General features: G+C 54.7%; 3 pseudogenes; all 3 read left to right on the forward strand.

Moving 5' to 3' along the window:
• Positions 1-4,157: 4,157 nt before the first annotated feature.
• LOC140665500 (U2 spliceosomal RNA) lies at positions 4,158-4,336 on the forward strand (annotated as a pseudogene).
• A 7,448-nt stretch (positions 4,337-11,784) lies between these two features.
• LOC140665509 (U2 spliceosomal RNA) lies at positions 11,785-11,962 on the forward strand (annotated as a pseudogene).
• Positions 11,963-19,691: 7,729 nt separating this feature from the next.
• Positions 19,692-19,869, forward strand: LOC140665501 (U2 spliceosomal RNA; annotated as a pseudogene).
• The last annotated feature ends 1,889 nt before the right edge of the window (positions 19,870-21,758 follow it).

Here is a 21,758-nt window from a genome sequence, read left to right on the forward strand (position 1 = left end):
AGGACGCCGGACGAGGTGCACCGAGGAGCATCCCCAAGGACATCGGGGGAGGAGGGAGACCCAGAGGGATGGAGGACGTGCCTGGGAAGAAGAGCGAGGCGTCGGCGGAGCGACGACTCCGTGCAGGGTGTCAGCCCGGCGGCGGCGGGGCTGCGGCAGTCGCCCGTCTCGCCGATAACGCCGGCGAACATAAATGACTTTGAGAGAGTGATTCGACCGTGCTCGGTGGTGCTGGAGCGGACCAGTGTTCGGTCCGTTGCGAGCGTTCCAGCGGGGCTCGCCGCGATCGTCGCATCCCGGGGGATCAACGCGGGAGGAGCGCCGGGTCAACGGCGTATTGAAGACGGAGCAGCCGGACATCCGAGTGGGTCCGCGAGCGTCCGCGGTGTTATGGGCCGTCGGCGGGGAGCAACCGTAGCCGGCGGCGCGGGAGCGAATGAGACGACACCGCCGAGTCGAGCCCTAAACGGGGGCGGGGAGAACCGCCGAGGTCCGCGGCGCGCTCCCGGCCCGACGGGTCAGCGGCCCGCCGACCTACCGACCCCTGCTGCTGCCGCGAGGCAGTACAGGCGGGCACGACTGGTCGTGCGGGACGTGCTGATACGGCGGGCCGGAGACGTTGCCTCGCTCGCTGACCTCGAGGAATACGCGGCCTTGGTCGCTGACTTCCTCGGGGGAGGTGCGGCGGGTGTGGCCAACGGCGGTGCTCCCGGCGCCCGTGACCGTCCGGTTCGGTCGCGTGAGGCACGGGGGCGGCGGGGCGAGGGGGCCGCCCCAGCGAGAGACGACGCCAGAAATCGAAAGGGGCCGGCACCGGCCGGTCCCTCGCAGTCGGGAGAAGGACGCGGAGACTGGGTGCGCGAAGCGACTCGTCTGCAGGCGCTGTACCGGGTGAACCGACGTCGTGCGGTCCGAGAGGTGCTGCAGGGGCCCGCAGAATTCTGCCAAGTGCCGAAGGAGCGGGTCCAGGCGTACTTCGAGGACCTATATCGCGGAGGGGAACCTATGGGCAGTGTCGGCGACGAAGTCGTGGAGCGCGCTGACCCCTTGGCCGTTGAGGAGGCCGCGCGCCTGCTCGATCCGTTCGCGGAGCGAGTAGTTGACCGTCGGCTCCGGCGTATGAATAACTCTGCGCCGGGTCCCGACGGTATCAGCTATAAGGACCTCCGCGAATCGGATCCGGGCGCGCGACTCCTCACCGTGCTATTTAACATCTGTCAGCGGCTCGAGGCGGTTCCCGCGTCCTGGAAGACCTCCAACACAGTGTTGGTGTACAAGAAAGGCGATCGGGAAATGTTGGAGAACTGGCGTCCTCTCGCGCTGGGTGATACGGTCCCCAAACTTTACGCCGCGCTCGTCGCTGATCGTCTGACCGACTGGGCGGTCAGTAACAACAAGCTTAGCCGGGCGCAGAAGGGATTCCTAAGGGACGAGGGGTGCTACGAGCATAACTTCGTCCTGCAGGAGATCCTGACTGATGCCCGGCGGACTCGGCGGCAGGCGGTCGTCGCATGGCTGGATCTTTCCAACGCGTTTGGCTCGATCCCGCATGCGACGATCCGCCGCGCGCTCGTTCGCTCCGGCGTGCCGGGGGGCCTCGTCAGTATATGGAATTCCATGTATGACGGGTGCTCCACGCGGGTGCGAACTGCCGAGGGCTACACCGCGCCTGTCCCGATTCGCTCGGGCGTGCGACAGGGGTGTCCGCTTAGCCCGGTAGTATTTGACCTCGCTGTCGACTCGGTGCTGCGCGCAGTCACCGATGTCGATGCGGGGTTCGATCTACTGGGCTATCGCTTTAACACCTTCGCGTACGCGGACGACATAGCCCTTGTCGCTGAAACGCCCGAGGGAATGCGGCGGCTTCTCGCCGTCGCGGAGCTCGAAGCATCGTCGGTGGGGTTGCGGTTCAACCCTGCGAAATGCGCCACCCTGCACATCGGTGCAGGAGTGGTCGGCAGGGTCCTACCGACGACCTTCGAGATCCAGGGGCAGCCCGTTCGTCACCTGGCGGACGGCGAGCCTTATTTTCATCTCGGAGTCCCGACCGGTTTCTCGGTCGACCAGACTCCATATGTCACCATCGGAGGCCTCCTGGAGGATCTTCGGGCGGTTGACCGCGCTCTCCTCGCCCCGTGGCAGAGGATAGAGACGCTGGCTACCAACATCCTGCCACGCGTCGACTTTCTGCTGCGGGGAGCCGCAGTGGAGAAACGCCCCCTCAAAACCGTAGACTTGGAGATCCGGCGGGTTGCCAAGGCCTGGCTCAACCTCCCGCAGAGGGCCAGCGCGGAAGTGGTCTACCTCCCTCCCAAACGGGGGGGTTGTGGGCTACTTCCGATGTCTGACCTCGCGGACGTCCTGTCCGTCGCGCACGCCTTCCGTATGCTTACGGCTGGCGACGAGACGGTCAGGGGGCTCGCGTGGGCATCTCTGCGGGGAGTTGTGGCCAGGCGTATTGGGGGCCCGCCATCGGGCGAAGATTTAGCTGCCTTCCTCTCGGGTTCGCTCGAGGGGAGGCTTCGCGACGGAGGGGAGCGCTCCCTGTGGTCGAGGGCGCGGAACGCCGCCCGGAGGCAGTCCGAAAGGTTGTCTCTTCGGTGGCGATGGAGCGGGCCGACCGAGGAGTTGGTCGTGGAGTGCAGGGGTACGCCCATAGGGGACACGGTAAAAGTCCCACCTGGTGCTCGTGCCCAGGTGGTGACCCGTCTGCGCTCAGCGGTGGCGGCATTTTACGCGTCAACGCTTTTGGCCAAACCGGACCAGGGGAAGGTGTTCGAGGTGTCGTCGCGGGCTGGGGTGAGCAATCACTTCGTCCGCGGCGGCAGCTTCACCCGCTTCGCCGACTGGCGCTTTATCCACCGCGCGCGCCTGGATGTCCTCCCCCTAAACGGCGCTCGTCGCTGGGGGGAGGCGGACCGAAGATGTCGGCGATGCGGGTTGGCGGCCGAGACCCTTCCCCATGTTATCAACCACTGTGGGGTCCATTCTGCCGCCATTCAGCTGAGGCACGACGCCGTGCTGCACAGGCTCCGAAAGGCTTGCCGTGTGCCCGGTGAAAAACGGGTAAACCAGCGGGTCGAGGGGGTCGACGGGGAACTTGGGGAGCTACGACCTGATCTCGTGATCAGGCACGAGCCCTCCAAGTGTGTCGTCATTTGCGACGTCACGGTGCCCTTCGAAAACCGCTGGAGGTCGTTTGAGGAGGCCAGGGCGAGGAAAATTGCCAAGTACTCGCCCTTGGCGGAGGCGCTCCAGCGCGAAGGGTACCGTGTCGTCGTGACGGCCTTCGTCGTCGGCTCCCTCGGCTCGTGGGATCCGGCCAACGAGGCGGTGCTGCGGACGTTGCATATTGGCAGTGCGTACGCCTCTATGCTGCGCCGCCTCGTTGTCTCGGATACCATTCGCTGGTCGCGGGACGTTTACGTGGAACACGTGTCCGGCGTGCGCCAGTACGCCGCTCCTTCCCGTCCCTCCGGTGATGGGGTGCTCGCGACACCTCCCCGAGCGGTTCGCCGGCGTTGGCCCGCCGACAGAAACGACGGTGTCGCCTAGTTCTATTATTTATTTTACTTATTTATTTTATATATATTTATTCTTATTTCTATTTATTTTATTTATTTTAGTACGATGTGTATTCCGAGTGTGAATGTCGCGTAAATTATTGCGTATCTGTCCTGCCCCCAATTATCTTTTATCTTTTATTTTTATTTTTTTTATTTTTGCTTGCTATTGCATGCTGTGTGGGCCTATATGTTCCGAGAGTGAATGTCGCGTATAATAATATTGTATTTTAAGCGAGTGTGAATGAGTCGTAATTGACTAATTTCTTTTTTAATAATTTTTTTTAAACCGCGTGCGCGCTCCCGGGCCATTTTATCTTTTGACTTGCGACTGTGATAGGCCCGGGAGCGAAATGCTGTGATATATATTATACGAATTGCCCCGGCCTGCGAACCGGGGCAATATTAATATAATATTTATATATACTCGCGCTCTGGGGGAGGCGGGTCCTCCCCCATCGCATAATCATAGTGTTGCCCACTGGCGGGGGGGGTTATTGTCCCCCGCCCATATATTATTTAAGTCTGCGCGCGGCTAGAGCCGCTTTGATATTGTACCTATCTACCCCGGGGGGGTTCGCCCTCCCGGGGAACATTAATTGAAAATAAAGTGGTTTTTATCTGTTCTTATCAGCTTAATATCTGATACAATCCCCATAGGGGATTCAGAATATTAAACTGATTTTTGGAACCGGGCGGGTGACCGGAGCTTGCTCCGACTCTGCCGCGGGTCGACCTGACATTGCAGTACCGTCAGGAGCGGCCTAATAAGCCAATTAAAACATAAGTTTATTATATTTAACATCTTTAATTACAGGCTTATTAGGCCCTGACCCGTGGCCGCGCGCCCGGTTTCACTAATTAGCGGTTTTCTGAATCCCCGGGTGATCGCGCGCTTTTTTCGCGTAAAGTCTTAGCTCGGGGGGCTTAGCCGGTTTTTTTTATTATTTGATAAGTTTTTTTTTTTAACCCGGGAGTGTGAGTGAGTCGCGAGTGTGTCCGGCCGAGAGGCGATCGCGTAATTTATTTATTAATTAGGAAAAAGCGGGATTGCCCTTTGCGAGCGGGTGTGCGTCATCCGCGGTTGACAGGCGTCCTGTAAAGGTAATTGCGCGGTGTTGTGACGGCTCAGTGGCACGTGGGTGCAGTGCGCGTCTACTAATTAAGTATATTAATTAAATAAAAGTCATTTAGTGCAATTAGCGGGCCTGTCATCCGGCCCGCCACGCGCTGCCTCCACGTGTCGCGGCGTTGAGATTGTTATTGTCACACGCCGCGCATGTGACATTGACAATATTGTGAATAAATATATGTATATTTTTATATTCTACCTATGACAGCTATTTATTGATCCTATTCCCTTATTTGATAATTAAATCTAATCTGTATATATATCTGCCTATTTATTAATCACTTATTTATTTATTTATTCTCAATTTTTATATATATATTGACTTGCAGCTATTTATTTTCTTTCTCGCTGTATGTACATATATATTCATAACTTATCTATTTATTTTCTCAATTATATATATTTAATTACATCTATTTATTTATTTCTATTTATTATTGAATTATATATATTCATTAATTTATAGTTACTTATTTATTTCAATCTAAATTGTACATACACATTAATTTACATACATCTAGTCATCGCTCTGGTCTTCGCTGCAATCTGATTGTATATACACATTTTTACATAGACATATTCAACATTATATTTATTTATTTATTTATTTATTAACTATCTATATACTTATTACTTCTAATTGTACATATATATTATCCTGCAGCTATCATCTCTCATTCTTTTCATACTGTATGTACATATATATCAATAACTATTTATTTTCTTAATTGTATATACTCAATTATATTTATTCATCTATTCCTAGTTATCTCTGAATTGTATATACACATTTATTCTTATTTATTTATCTATTTATTTCACTTTAAATTGTACATACATATCAATCTATACAAACTTAGCCATCGCTCTGGTCATCGCTGCAGGCTGATTGTATGTGCACACTATTCTATTGACCATAACTATACATATTTCTGACAGCCTTCATATAATTACATAATCATCGCTGAGGGGTACATGCACATTAACTCATACACATTCTTTTTACATATTTCCTATTAAATTATATACGCACACACAAGTACATTCATCCACTCGCAGCAGTACCTCAACTAGTTATCGACTTACATCTACTCACAGCGATACATCAGTTGTATATACACATTCTCGCATCTAATCACTTACAATCTATTCACTCACAACTATCTGCATACACTTAATCATACATTTACACATATTATTACACCTATACATTATATTTACAATATATACGCAGCTATCCACACATTCACACGAGTCTTGCAAAATACCACTCACATACATATATATTTGTTCGTTATTTATATTATAACATATTCACAATGTCACAGGACGCCCGCGTCGTCGTCATCGAGTATCCAGTGCCCGCCCGGGTGCATTGCCCGCGCTGCTGGATGACCGCTGACGGCGTCGCGAAGTCACGCGGCGAATTTAGCGACCCGCCGCACTTAATCAAGCACCAAAAGAAATATCATGCGGGGGACACCGTGACATACAAATGCTCCATGTGCGAGTACATGGGGCAAGGGAGATATCCCCTTAAATCTGTAAAAGTACACTTTGAAAAAAGTCACGGTGTCCCCGCTGCGGCGGGTGGCAACGCGGATGGCGCACACACTGGTAATACTGCCGGCGGGCCATCTTCTTCGGGTGCGCGTCCAAGGGCGGTGTGCGCTGCCCCGCCGTCGACGTCTGCCGCTGGAGCTCTGTCGCGAAACCGAGCGTCATCCTCGCGGCAACCCAGGCTCACGTTCTCCGCATCGGCGCCGACACCTGCACAAACAACAACAGGAATGAGTACACGGGCAACACCACCAGCCACGACCACATCGGCGCCAACGAGGAGATCTCCCTCCTACGCGGCCGTCACTGCAGCGGGGCCGACGACAAATCCACCATCGTCGTCGGCCGCCGCAAACACCACGCGCACAACATCCACAGCGTTGACGGGAAGGACGGCCGCCATTACGTGCACCGCGAGCGCCGCGCCACGCGCGGCCGCCGCCGGCACGATTAAGGCGCATCCGCAACCTCAAGGCGGATCCACAACACAGCGCGGCGCAGCCAATAGGAAGCGTCCGTCTCCCGCGTCCAGAGAGGCGCGAATTCCGACTCCCACGTCATCGGGGGGAGGGCCGGCGACCACCAGGAGGCCCTCCGTGACCCCGCCGACCACCACCAGCACGACGGGGTCGTCCAGGAGTCGGAGATCACAGAGCGTGCCTCTTGAGAAGAGCGGCGCTACCAGACCGACACGCGTGCCCCCCAGAAGGTCACCGGGAGCCGCCGCCGATTTTTCACCATCCTTCGGCGGCGGGGGGGGCACACGGAGGAGGACGCCCGAGAAAACACCGCCAACCATCATCCAGGCAGGACCCACGACGAGGAGCGGACTCGGGCGTCCAGCGTGTCGGTCGAGAAGACCGCGCGGGAGACGAGGTCCCTGGCCAGGTCATCGGCCAGGGCGGCACCGCGGGCGCCTCCGGGTAGAACGACGTCTACCAGGAGGAACCCGGAGGCGCGGCCGGCGACGACCATCTCCGCCGGCACCGCGGTGCGGAATCTGAGCGCCGCGCTATCGACGTCGCGGAGCACAGGGAGGGCACAGGGGCCGGCGAGGACGTCGCCCCTGCAGCGCGGGACCCCGCCCTCCCAGAGAAGCCCCGCCGCATCGCCGACCATCTGCGTATGCGGAGCGGGGTCTCCTCAACCTCCACCAACATCGGAGATGCCCGCGACGTCGATGCCCGCCACGTTGTCGACCAACACGGTGACAACCACTACATGCGGGTCCCCCGTGATGTCCACGGGGTACACCGCGGGGAGAAGGAGCACGCCGCTCCGTCCCTCCCCCCTCCCGACCATCCTGGAGGTGTCGCCGTGTGAGGTCGACGTGCGGATGCGCCGGGACATGAGGACGCCGGACGAAGTGCACCGAGGAGCATCCCCAAGGACATCGGGGGAGGAGGGAGACCCAGAGAGATGGAGGACGAGCCTGGGAAGAAGAGCGGGGCGTCGGCGGAGCGACGACTCCGTACAAAGTGTCAGCCCGGCGGCGGCGGGGCCGCGGCAATCGCCCGTCTCGCCGATAACGCCGGCGAACATAAGTGACAGAGACACTTTGAACTTGATTCGACCGTGCTCGGTGGTGCTGGAGCGGACCAGTGTTCGGTCCGTTGAGAGAGTTCCAGCGGGGCTCGCCGCGATCGTCGCATCCCGGAGGATCAACGCGGGAGGAGCACCTGGTCAGCGGCGTGCTGAGGAGGAAGCGGCCGGACATCCGAGTGGGTCCGCGAGCGTTCGCGGTGTCATGGGCCGTCGGCGGGGAGCAACCGTAGCCGGCGGCGCGGGAGCGAATGGGATGACACCGCCGAGTCGAGCCCTAAACGGGGGCGGGGAGCACCGCCGAGGTCCGCGGCGCGCTCTCGGCCCGGCGGGTCAGCGGCCCGCCGACCTACCGACCCCTGCTGCTGCCGCGAGGCAGTACAGGCGGGCACGACTGGTCGTGCGGGACGTGCTGATGCGGCGGGCCGGAGGCGTTGCCTCGCTCGCTGACCTCGAGGAATACGCGGCCTCGGTCGCTGACTTCCTCGGGGGAGGTGCGGCGGGTGTGGCCGACGGCGATGCTCCCGGCGCCCGTGACCGTCCGGTTCGGTCGCGTGAGGCGCGGGGGCGGCGGGGCGGGGGGGCCGCCCCAGCGAGAGACGACGCCAGAAATCAAAGGGGGCCGGCACCGGCCGGTCCCTCGCAGTCGGGAGAAGGACGCGGAGACTGGGTGCGCGAAGCGACTCGTCTACAGGCGCTGTACCGGGTGAACCGACGTCGTGCGGTCCGAGAGGTGCTGCAGGGGCCCGCAGAATTCTGCCAAGTGCCGAAGGAGCGGGTTCAGGCGTACTTCGAGGACCTATATCGCGGAGGGGATCCTATGGGCAGTGTCGACGACGAAGTCGTGGAGCGCGCTGACCCCTTGGCCGTTGAGGAGGCCGCGCGCCTGCTCGATCCGTTCGCGGAGCGAATAGTTGACCGTCGGCTCCGGCGTATGAATAACTCTGCGCCGGGTCCCGACGGTATCGGCTATAAGGACCTCCGCGAATCGGATCCGGGCGCGCGACTCCTCACCGCTCTATTTAACATCTGTCAGCGGCTCGAGGCAGTTCCCGCGTCCTGGAAGACCTCCAACACAGTGTTGGTGTATAAAAAAGGCAACCGGGAAATGTTAGAGAACTGGCGTCCTCTCGCGCTGGGTGATACGGTCCCCAAACTTTACGCCGCGCTCGTCGCTGATCGTCTGACCGACTGGGCGGTCAGTAACAACAAACTTAACCGGGCGCAGAAAGGATTCCTAAGGGACGAGGGGTGCTACGAGCATAACTTCGTCCTGCAGGAAATCCTGACTGATGCCCGGCGGACTCGGCGGCAGGCGGTCGTCGCATGGCTGGATCTTTCCAACGCGTTTGGCTCGATCCCGCATGCGACGATCCGCCGCGCGCTCATTCGCTCCGGCGTGCCGGGGGGCCTCGTCAATATATGGAACTCCATGTATGACGGGTGCTCCACGCGGGTGCGAACTGCCGAGGGCTACACCGCGCCTGTCCCGATTCGCTCGGGCGTGCGACAGGAGTGTCCGCTTAGCCCGGTAGTATTTGACCTCGCTATCGACTCGGTACTGCGCGCAGTCACCGATGTCGATGCGGGGTTCGATCTACTGGGCTATCGCTTTAACACCTTCGCGTACGCGGACGACATAGCCCTTGTCGCTGAAACGCCCGAGGGAATGCGGCGGCTTCTCGCCGTCGCGGAGCTCGAAGCATCGTCGGTGGGGTTGCGGTTCAACCCTGCGAAATGCGCCACCCTGCACATCGGTGCAGGAGTGGTCGGCAGGGTCCTACCGACGACCTTCGAGATCCAGGGGCAGCCCGTTCGTCACCTGGCAGACGGCGAGCCTTACTTTCATCTCGGAGTCCCGACCGGCTTCTCGGTCGACCAGACTCCATATGTCACCATCGGAGGCCTCCTGGAGGATCTTCGGGCGGTTGACCGCGCTCTCCTCGCCCCGTGGCAGAAAGTAGAGACCTTGGCCACCAACATCCTGCCGCGCGTCGACTTTCTGCTACGGGGAGCCGCAGTGGAGAAACGCCCCCTCAAAACCGTAGATTTAGAGATCCGGCGGGCTGCCAGGGACTGGCTCAACCTCCCGCGGAGGGCCGGCGCGGAGGTGGTCTACCTCCCTCCCAAACGGGGGGGTTGTGGGCTACTTCCGATGTCTGACCTCGCGGACGTCCTGTCCGTCGCGCACGCCTTCCGTATGCTTACGGCTGGCGACGAGACGGTCGGGGGGCTCGCGTGGGCGTCTCTGCGGGGAGTTGTGGCCAGGCGTATTGGGGGCCCGCCATCGGGCGAAGATTTAGCTGCCTTCCTCTCGGGCTCGCTCGAGGGGAGGCTTCGCGACGGAGGGGAGCGCTCCCTGTGGTCGAGGGCGCGGAACGCCGCCCGGAGGCAGTCCGAAAGGTTGTCTCTTCGGTGGCGATGGAGCGGGCCGACCGAGGAGTTGGTCGTGGAGTGCAGGGGTACGCCCGTAGGGGACACGGTAAAAGTCCCACCTGGTGCTCGTGCCCAGGTGGTGACCCGTCTGCGCTTAGCGGTGGCGGCATTTTACGCGTCAACGCTCTTGGCCAAACCGGACCAGGGGAAGGTGTTCGAGGTGTCGTCGCGGGCCGGGGTGAGCAATCACTTCGTCCGCGGCGGCAGCTTCACCCGCTTCGCCGACTGGCGCTTTATACACCGCGCGCGCCTGGACGTCCTCCCCCTAAACGGCGCTCGTCGCTGGGGGGAGGCGGACCGTAGATGTCGGCGATGCGGGTTGGCGGCCGAGACCCTTCCCCACGTTATCAACCACTGTGGGGTCCATTCTGCCGCCATTCAGCTGAGGCACGACGCCGTGCTGCACAGGCTCCGAAAGGCTTGCCGTATGCCCGGTGAAAAACGGGTAAACCAGCGGGTCGAGGGGGTCGACGGGGAACTTGGGGAGCTACGACCTGATCTCGTGATCAGGCACGAGCCCTCCAAGTGTGTCGTTATTTGCGACGTCACGGTGCCCTTCGAAAACCGTTGGAGGTCGTTTGAGGAGGCCAGGGCGAGGAAAATTGCCAAGTACTCGCCCTTGGCGGAGGCGCTCCAGCGCGAAGGGTACCGTGTCGTCGTGACGGCCTTCGTCGTCGGCTCCCTCGGCTCGTGGGATCCGGCCAACGAGGCGGTGCTGCGGACGTTGCATATTGGCAGTGCGTACGCCTCTATGCTGCGCCGCCTCGTTGTCTCGGATACCATTCGCTGGTCGCGGGACGTTTACGTGGAACACGTGTCCGGCGTGCGCCAGTACGCCGCTCCTTCCCGTCCCTCCGGTGATGGGGTGCTCGCGACACCCCCCCGAGCGGTTCGCCGGCGTTGGCCCGCCGGCAGAAACGGCGGTGTCGCTTAGTTTTATTATTTATTACTTATTTATTTATTTTTTATATATTTATTCTTATTCTTATTTATTTTATTTATTCTAGTACGATGTGTATTCCGAGTGTGAATGTCGCGTAATTTATTGCGTACCTGTCCTGCCCACAATTATCTTTTATTTTTATTTTTTTTATTTTTTTCTATTTTTATTTACTTGCTATTGCATGCTGTGTGGGCCTATATGTTCCGAGAGTGAATGTCGCGTATAAAAATATTGCATTTTAAGCGAGTGTGAATGAGTCGTAATTGACTAATTTCTTTTTTTTAATAATAATTTTTTCTTTAAACCGCGTGCGCGCTCCCGGGCCATTTTATCTTTTGACTTGCGACTATGATAGGCCCGGGAGCGAAATGCTGTGATATGTATTATACGAATTGCCCCGGCCTGCGAACCGGGGCAATATTAATATAATATTTATATATACTCGCGCTCTGGGGGAGGCGGGCCCTCCCCCATCGCATAATCATAGTGTTGCCCACTGAGGGGGGGGGTTATTGTCCCCCGCCCATATATTAATTAAGATATGCGCGCGGCTAGAGCCGCTTTTATATTGTATTTTTACCCCGGGGGGGTTTGCCTCCTCGGGGAACATTAATTGAAATAAAGTGGTTTTTATCTGTTCTTATCAGCTTAATATCTGATACAATCCCCATAGGGGATTCAGAATATTAAACTGATTTTTGGAACCGGGCGGGTGACCGGAGCTTGCTCCGACTCTGCCGCGGGTCGACCTGACATTGCAGTACCGTCAGGAGCGGCCTAATAAGCCAATTAAAACATAAGTTTTCTTTTAGATTATTATATTTAACATCCTTTTTTGCAGGCTTATTAGGCCCTGACCCGTGGCCGCGCGCCCGGTTTCACTAATTAGCGGTTTTCTGAATCCCCGGGTGATCGCGCGCTTTTCGCGGAAAGACTTAGCTCGGGGGGCGTAGCCGGAGTAATTTTTATTAATTGATAAGTTTTTTTTTTAACCCGGGAGTGTGAGTGCGTCGCGAGTGTGTCCGGCCGAGAGGCGATCGCGTAATTTATTTATTTATTAAAAAAACAGCGGGATTGCCCCTTTTTCTGCGAGCGAGTGTGCGTCGTCCGCGGTTGACAGGCGTCCTGTAAAGGTAGTTGCGCGGTGTTGTGACAGCTCAGTGGCACGTGGGTGCAGTGCGCGTTGATTAATTAATAATACTAATTAAATAAAGTCATTAGTGCAATTAGCGGGCCTGTCATCCGGCCCGCCGCGCGCTGCCTCCACGTGTCACAGCGTTGACATTGTTATTGTCACACACCGCGCATGTGACATTGATAGTTTTTGAATAAATATATATGTATATTTTTCTATATCCTACCTATGACAGTTATTTATTGACCCCATTCCTTTGTAATCATAATTAGGTTTAAATCTGTATATATATTTATTTATTTATTTATTTATTAATTATCTATCTACTTATTACTCTTAATTGTATATATGTATTAACTTGCAGCTATTTATTCTCAATCTCTTTCCTACTGTATGTACATATATATTCATAATTTATTTATTTTCGCATTTGTATATATTTAATTATATTTAATTATATTTATTTACTTATTTTTATTTATTTCTGTACTATATATACCCATTTATCTATATTTATTTATTTATTTCACTTTAAATTGTACATACATATTAATCTACACATAGCTAGTCATCGCATTGCTCATCGCTGCAATTTGGTCATATATGCACATTTATACATAGATATATCCAACATTATATTTACTTATTAATTATCTATTTACTCTTAGTGGTACATATATATTATCTTGCAGCTATCTTTCTTATTCTTTTCCTACTTTATGTACATATACATTCATAATTATTAATTTTCCTAATTGTATATACTTAATTACACTTATTGACTTATTCCTTATTTATGACTGAATTGTATATACTCATTTATTTATATTTATTTATGTTTATTTATCTACTTCATTTCAAATTGTACATATATATTAATCTTTATAAATTTAGTCATCGCTCTGCTCCTCGCTGCAACTTGATTGTATGTACACATTCTTATATTGATATATTTGCTAATACAATTATATTTCCATTCTTTACACTTGAACATATTTATTAACTCTATATATACAGTCACTCACATATTCTGATTTATTCAACTTAGTTATTTTTAACCTAAAACTGTCATAGATACTTAAACGTTATAAATTCTAATCGATAGACTCAACGCTGTGTGTATATTCAATAGTATCCTACGTATTTATTTCAATTCTAATGCTGACGGTATATACAATGGTTGACGTTTGTCTTTAAAGGGTGCATATAACCTAATTACATAGATTTTTGTAACTTTGCACATTTTTCATACTTATATATCTATCACTGCATATTGACCGAAACATTCACCTACATATTTACTCTTAAACTATATACATACACATACATATTGATATTCATCTACTCGCAGCAATACCTAAACAGTATATACACATTCTCGCATCCAACCATATAATTATTCACTTAAAACTAATTGCACACAACATACACACAGCTATCCACGCATTCACACGAGTCTTTCAATAAAATCGATTGCATATACATATTTGTTCTTATCTACTCTAAACAATAAAACACAATGTCACAGAACGCCCGCGTCGTCGTCATCGAGTATCCAGTGCCCGCCCGGGTGCATTGCCCGCGCTGCTGGATGACCGCTGACGGCGTCGCGAAGTCACGCGGCGAATTTAGCGACCCGCCGCACTTAATCAAGCACCAAAAGAAATATCATGCGGGGGACACCGTGACATACAAATGCTCCATGTGCGAATACATGGGGCAAGGGAGATATCCCCTCAAATCGGTTAAATCGCATTTTGAAAAAAGTCACGGTGTTCCCGCTGCGGCGGGTCGCAACGCGGATGACGCACACACTAACAATACTGCCGGCGGGCCATCTTCTTCGGGTGCGCGTCCAAGGGCGATGGGCGCTGCCCCGCCGTCGACGTCTGCCGCTGGAGCTTCGTCGCGAAGCCGAGCGTCATCCTCGCGGCAACCCAGTCTCACGTTCTCCGCATCGGCGCCGACACCTGCACAAACAACGACAGGAGTGAGTTCACGGGCAACACCACCAGCCACGACCACATCGGCGCCAACGAGGAGATCTCCCTCCTACGCGGCCGTCACTGCAGCGGGGCCGACGACAAACCCACCATCGTCGTCGGCCGCCGCAAACACCACGCGCACAACAACACCAACGTTGACAGGAAGGACGGCCGCCATTACGTGCACCGCGAGCGCCGCGCCACGCGCGGCCGCCGCCGGCGCAATAAAGGCGCATCCGCAACCTCAAGGCGGATCCACAGCACAGCGCGGCGCAGCCAATAGGAAGCGTCCGTCTCCCGCGTCCAGAGAGGCGCGAATTCCGACTCCCACGTCATCGGGGGGAGGGCCGGCGACCACCAGGAGGCCCTCCGTGACCCCGCCGACCACCACCAGCACGGCGGGGACGTCCAGGAGTCGGAGATCGCAGAGCGTGCCTCTCGAGAAGAGCGGCGCTACCAGACCGACACGCGTGCCCCCCAGGAGGTCACCAGGAGCCGCCGCCGACTTTTCACCATCCTTCGGCGGCGGGGGGGGCACACGAAGGAGGACACCCGAGAAAACACCGCCAACCACCATCCAGGCAGGACCCACCACAAGGAGCAGGACTCGGGCGTCCAGCGTGTCGGTCGAGAAGACCGCGCGGGAGACGAGGTCCCTGGCCAGGTCATCGGCCAGGGCGGCACCGCGGGCGCCACCGGGTAGGACGACGTCTACCAGGAGAAACCCGGAGGCGCGGCCGGTGACGACCACCTCCGCCGGCACCGCGGTGCGGAATCTAAGCGCCGCGCTATCGACGTCGCGGAGCATTGGGAGGGCACAGGGGCCGGCGAGGACGTCGCCCCTGCAGCGCGGGACCCCGCCCTCCCAGAGGAGCCCCGCCGCATCGCCGACCATCTGCGTGTGCGGCGCGGTGTCTCCTCAACCTCCACAGACATCGGAGATGCCCGCGACGTCGATGCCCGCCACGTTGTCGACCAACACGGTGACAACCACTACATGCGGGTCCCCCGTGATGTCCACGGGGTATACCGCGGGGAGAAGGAGCACGCCGCTCCGTCCCTCCCCCCTCCCGACCATCCTGGAGGTGTCACCGTGTGAGGTCGACGTGCGGATGCGCCGGGACATGAGGACGCCGGACGAGGTGCACCGAGGAGCATCCCCAAGGACATCGGGGGAGGAGGGAGACCCAGAGGGATGGAGGACGAGCCTGGGAAGAAGAGCGGGGCGTCGGCGGAGCGACGACTCCGTACAAAGTGTCAGCCCGGCGGCGGCGGGGCCGCGGCAGTCGCCCGTCTCGCCCATGACGCCGGCGAACATAAGTGAAAGTGACGCTTTGAACTTGATTCGACCGTGCTCGGTGGTGCTGGAGCGGACCAGTGTTCGGTCCGTTGCGAGCGTTCCAGCGGGGCTCGCCGCGATCGTCGCATCCCGGAGGATCAACGCGGGAGGAGCACCGGGTCATCGGCGTATTGAAGACGGAGCAGCAGGACATCCGAGTGGGTCCGCGAGCGTCCGCGGTGTCATGGGCCGTCGGCGGGGAGCAACCGTAGCCGGCGGCGCGGGAGCGAGTGAGATGACACCGCCGAGTCGAGCCCTAAGCGGGGGCGGGGAGCACCGCCGAGGTCCGCGGCGCGCTCCCGGCCCGACGGGTCGGCGGCCCGCCGACCTACCGACCCCTGCTGCTGCCGCGAGGCAGTACAGGGGGGCACGACTGGTCGTGCGGGACGTGCTGACACGGCGGGCCGGGGACGTTGCCTCGCTCGCTGACCTCGAGGAATACGCGGCCTTGGTCGCTGACTTCCTCGGGGGAGGTGCGGCGGGGGTGGCCAGCGGCGGTGCTCCCGGCGCCCGTGACCGTCCGGGTCGGTCGCGTGAGGCGCGGGGGCGGCGGGGCGGGGGGGCCGCCCCAGCGAGAGACGACGCCAGAAATCGAAGGGGGCCGGCACCGGCCGGTCCCTCGCAGTCGGGAGAAGGACGCGGAGACTGGGTGCGCGAAGCGACTCGTCTACAGGCGCTGTACCGGGTGAACCGACGTCGTGCGGTCCGAGAGGTGCTGCAGGGGCCCGCAGAATTCTGCCAAGTGCCGAAGGAGCGGGTCCAGGCGTACTTCGAGGACCTATATCGCGGAGGGGAACCTATGGGCAGCGTCGACGACGAAGTCGTGGAGTGCGCTGACCCCTTGGCCGTTGAGGAGGCCGCGCGCCTGCTCGATCCGTTCGCGGAGCGAATAGTTGACCGTCGGCTCCGGCGTATGAATAACTCTGCGCCGGGTCCCGACGGTATCAGCTATAAGGACCTCCGCGAATCGGATCCGGGCGCGCGACTCCTCACCGCTCTATTTAACATCTGTCAGCGGCTCGAGGCAGTTCCCGCGTCCTGGAAGACCTCCAACACAGTGTTGGTGTATAAAAAAGGCAACCGGGAAATGTTAGAGAACTGGCGTCCTCTCGCGCTGGGTGATACGGTCCCCAAACTTTACGCCGCGCTCGTCGCTGATCGTCTGACCGACTGGGCGGTCAGTAACAACAAACTTAGCCGGGCGCAGAAGGGATTCCTAAGGGACGAGGGGTGCTACGAGCATAACTTCGTCCTGCAGGAAATCCTGACTGATGCCCGGCGGACTCGGCGGCAGGCGGTCGTCGCATGGCTGGATCTTTCCAACGCGTTTGGCTCGATCCCGCATGCGACGATCCGCCGCGCGCTCATTCGCTCCGGCGTGCCGGGGGGCCTCGTCAATATATGGAACTCCATGTATGACGGGTGCTCCACGCGGGTGCGAACTGCCGAGGGCTACACCGCGCCTGTCCCGATTCGCTCGGGCGTGCGACAGGGGTGTCCGCTTAGCCCGGTAGTATTTGACCTCGCTATCGACTCGGTACTGCGCGCAGTCACCGATGTCGATGCGGGGTTCGATCTACTGGGCTATCGCTTTAACACCTTCGCGTACGCGGACGACATAGCCCTTGTCGCTGAAACGCCCGAGGGAATGCGGCGGCTTCTCGCCGTCGCGGAGCTCGAAGCATCGTCGGTGGGGTTGCGGTTCAACCCTGCGAAATGCGCCACCCTGCACATCGGTGCAGGAGTGGTCGGCAGGGTCCTACCGACGACCTTCGAGATCCAGGGGCAGCCCGTTCGTCACCTGGCAGACGGCGAGCCTTACTTTCATCTCGGAGTCCCGACCGGCTTCTCGGTCGACCAGACTCCATATGTCACCATCGGAGGCCTCCTGGAGGATCTTCGGGCGGTTGACCGCGCTCTCCTCGCCCCGTGGCAGAAGATAGAGACACTGGCTACTAACATCCTGCCACGCGTCGACTTTCTGCTGCGGGGAGCCGCAGTGGAGAAACGCCCCCTCAAAACCGTAGACTTGGAGATCCGGCGGGTTGCCAAGGCCTGGCTCAACCTCCCGCAGAGGGCCAGCGCGGAAGTGGTCTACCTCCCTCCCAAACGGGGGGGTTGTGGGCTACTTCCGATGTCTGACCTCGCGGACGTCCTGTCCGTCGCGCACGCCTTCCGTATGCTTACGGCTGGCGACGAGACGGTCAGGGGGCTCGCGTGGGCGTCTCTGCGGGGAGTTGTGGCCAGGCGTATTGGGGGCCCGCCATCGGGCGAAGATTTAGCTGCCTTCCTCTCGGGTTCGCTCGAGGGGAGGCTTCGCGACGGAGGGGAGCGCTCCCTGTGGTCGAGGGCTCGGAACGCCGCCCGGAGGCAGTCCGAAAGGTTGTCTCTTCGGTGGCGATGGAGCGGGCCGACCGAGGAGTTGGTCGTGGAGTGCAGGGGTACGCCCATAGGGGACACGGTAAAAGTCCCACCTGGTGCTCGTGCCCAGGTGGTGACCCGTCTGCGCTCAGCGGTGGCGGCATTTTACGCGTCAACGCTTTTGGCCAAACCGGACCAGGGGAAGGTGTTCGAGGTGTCGTCGCGGGCTGGGGTGAGCAATCACTTCGTCCGCGGCGGCAGCTTCACCCGCTTCGCCGACTGGCGCTTTATCCACCGCGCGCGCCTGGACGTCCTCCCCCTAAACGGCGCTCGTCGCTGGGGGGAGGCGGACCGAAGATGTCGGCGATGCGGGTTGGCGGCCGAGACCCTTCCCCACGTTATCAACCACTGTGGGGTCCATTCTGCCGCCATTCAGCTGAGGCACGACGCCGTGCTGCACAGGCTCCGTAAGGCTTGCCGTATGCCCGGTGAAAAACGGGTAAACCAGCGGGTCGGGGGGGTCGACGGGGAACTTGGGGAGCTACGACCTGATCTCGTGATCAGGCACGAGCCCTCCAAGTGTGTCGTCATTTGCGACATCACGGTGCCCTTTGAAAACCGCTGGAGGTCGTTTGAGGAGGCCAGGGCGAGGAAAATTGCCAAGTACTCGCCCTTGGCGGAAGCGCTCCAGCGCGAAGGGTACCGTGTCGTCGTGACGGCCTTCGTCGTCGGCTCCCTCGGCTCGTGGGATCCGGCCAACGAGGCGGTGCTGCGGACGTTGCATATTGGCAGTGCGTACGCCTCTATGCTGCGCCGCCTCGTTGTCTCGGATACCATTCGCTGGTCGCGGGACGTTTACGTGGAACACGTGTCCGGCGTGCGCCAGTACGCCGCTCCTTCCCGTCCCTCTGGTGATGGGGTGCTCGCGACACCCTCCCGAGCGGTTCGCCGGCGTTGGCCCGCCGGCAGAAACGGCAGTGTTGCCTAATTTAGATTATTTATTTATTTATTTATTTATTTATTTATTATATAGTTATTTTTATTTTTATTTTTTAATACGATCCCAAGTAGCACATGTTCGTTTTATAAACGTTTTATAACGTTTTCTAAACGCATCTTTTCGTATTAGATACGTTTAGAAAACGTTTATAAAATGAACAGTGCTACCTGGGATGTGTATTCCGAGTGTGAATGTCGCGTAAATTATTGCGTATCTGTCCTGCCCACAACTATCTTAATTGTCTACTTTTATTTTTATATTTATTTGCTTGCTATTGCATGCTGTGTGGGCCTATATGTTCCGAGAGTGAATATCGCGTATAATAATATTGTATTTTAAGCGAGTGTGAATGAGTCGTAATTGACTAATTTCTTTTTTAATAATTTTTTTAAACCGCGTGCGCGCTCCCGGGCCTTTTTATCTTTTGACTTGCGACTGTGATAGGCCCGGGAGCGAAATGCTGTGATATGTATTATATGAATTGCCCCGGCCTGCGAACCGGGGCAATATTAATATAATATCTAAATGTACTCGCGCTCTGGGGGAGGCTGGCCCTCCCCTACCGCCTCATAGCGTTGCCCACTGGCGGGGGGGGGTTATTGTCCCCCGCCCATATATTAATTAAGATTTGCGCGCGGCTAGAGCCGCTTTTATATTGTATTTCACCCCGGGGGGGTTCGCCCTCCCGGGGAACATTAACTGAAAATAAAATGGTTTTTATCTGTTCTTATCAGCTTAATATCTGATACAATCCCCATAGGGGATTCAGAATATTAAACTGATTTTTGGAACCGGGCGGGTGACCGGAGCTTGCTCCGACTCTGCCGCGGGTCGACCTGACATTGCAGTACCGTCAGGAGCGGCCTAATAAGCCAATTAAAACATAATTATTATTATTAGTTAACATCTTTAAGTACAGGCTTATTAGGCCCTGACCCCTGGCCGCGCGCCCGGTTTCATTGATTGGCGGTTTTCTGAATCCCCGGGTGATCGCGCGCCCTTTTCGCGGAAAAACTTAGCTCGGGGGGCGTAGCCGGAGTAATTTTTATTAATTGATAAGTCTTTTTTAACCCGGGAGTGTGAGTGCGTCGCGAGTGTCCGGCCGAGAGGCGATCCGCATAATTAATTTATTTATTTATTAAAAAACAGCGGGATTGCCCTTTGCGAGCGAGTGTGCGTCGTCTGCGTTTGACGGGCGTCCTGTTAAGGTAATTGCGCGGTGTTGTGACAGCTCAGTGGCACGTGGGTGCAGTGCGCGTCGATTAATTAAGTATACTAATTAAATAAAGGTCATTTAGTGCAATTAGCGGGTCTGTCATCCGGCCCGCCGCGCGCTGCCTCCACGTGTCACAGCCTTGACACTGTTATTGTCGCACGCCGCGCATGTGACATTGACATTTGTGTTGAATAAATATATGTATGCCCTTATATGTTACCTGTGACATTTATTTATTATCCTATTCCCTCATAATTATAAATAAAAATTAATCTGTATTTATATTTATCTACTTAGTTGCTAACTATTTATTTACTTATTTAATATCAGTCTTAATTGTATATGTATTAACTTGCAGCTATCACTTCTTATTGTCTCCAATTGTATGTACACATAAATATTCAGAATTATTTATTCTATTAATTGTATATATCTAATTATATTTATTTATTTATTACTATTTATTTCTATTTATTCCGGAATTGTATATACTCATTTACCTATATTTATTCATTTATTTATCTGTAAGTTGTACATACATATAAATTCATACATAGTTAGTCATCGCTTTGGTCTTCGCTGCAATTTGACTGCATATACACACTTTTACATTGACATATTCACTTTTATAATTATATCCTTATTCTATTTCACCTATACTTATTTATCAATATTACACAAACAGCCATTCATATATTCCTGATTATTTTACTTATTTATTGTAATTGCAACTGTCATAAGGTACTTAAATACTATAAATCCTAATTGAGAGATTCAACGCTGTGGGTATTGACATCTTTGTTGAATAGATGTATGTATCTATTTCTACATGGTATCTATGACGGCCATTTATTGATTCCATTCCCTTATAATTATAACTTAAAATTAATCTGTATATATATATATCTATTTATGAATCATTTATTTATTTTCAATTGTATATATATACCAACTGGCAGCTATTTACTATTTTTATTCTTTTTCTTACTGTATGTGCACATAGACACAGTCATAATTACTCACTTCCTTAATTGTGAGTATCTAATTATATCTATCTATTTATGGCTATTTATTTCTGAATTGTATATATCCATTTAGCTATAGTTACTTATTTATTACTTTCTAAACTGTACATACATATTAATTTATACAATTCTAGTCATCGCTCTGATTATCGCTGCAGTCTGATTATATATACACACTTTTTTATATTAACATATTTATTATTATAATTATAATTATAACTCTTATTCTTTCCTACTATATCTATCTATTTATACTATATATACAGTCACTCGCATATTCATATTCATTCAATTTACTTATTTTTAACTTAAAACTGTCATAGATTCTTAAACGCTATAACTTCACATTGATAGACTCAACGCTGCGTGTATATTTTACTTCATCTAACTGATTTATCTCAATTTTGATGCTGGTGGTGTATGCAGTGTTTTACATCTGTTATTGAAGGTACTTATACTCTTTAATATCTAATCTCTATAATTTTTACATACTTCTGACGACTTTTATATAACCTTATGTC

The sequence above is a fragment of the Anoplolepis gracilipes genome, chromosome 4 (assembly GCF_047496725.1).
Source record: "Anoplolepis gracilipes chromosome 4, ASM4749672v1, whole genome shotgun sequence".
Classification (NCBI taxonomy): domain Eukaryota; kingdom Metazoa; phylum Arthropoda; class Insecta; order Hymenoptera; family Formicidae; genus Anoplolepis; species Anoplolepis gracilipes.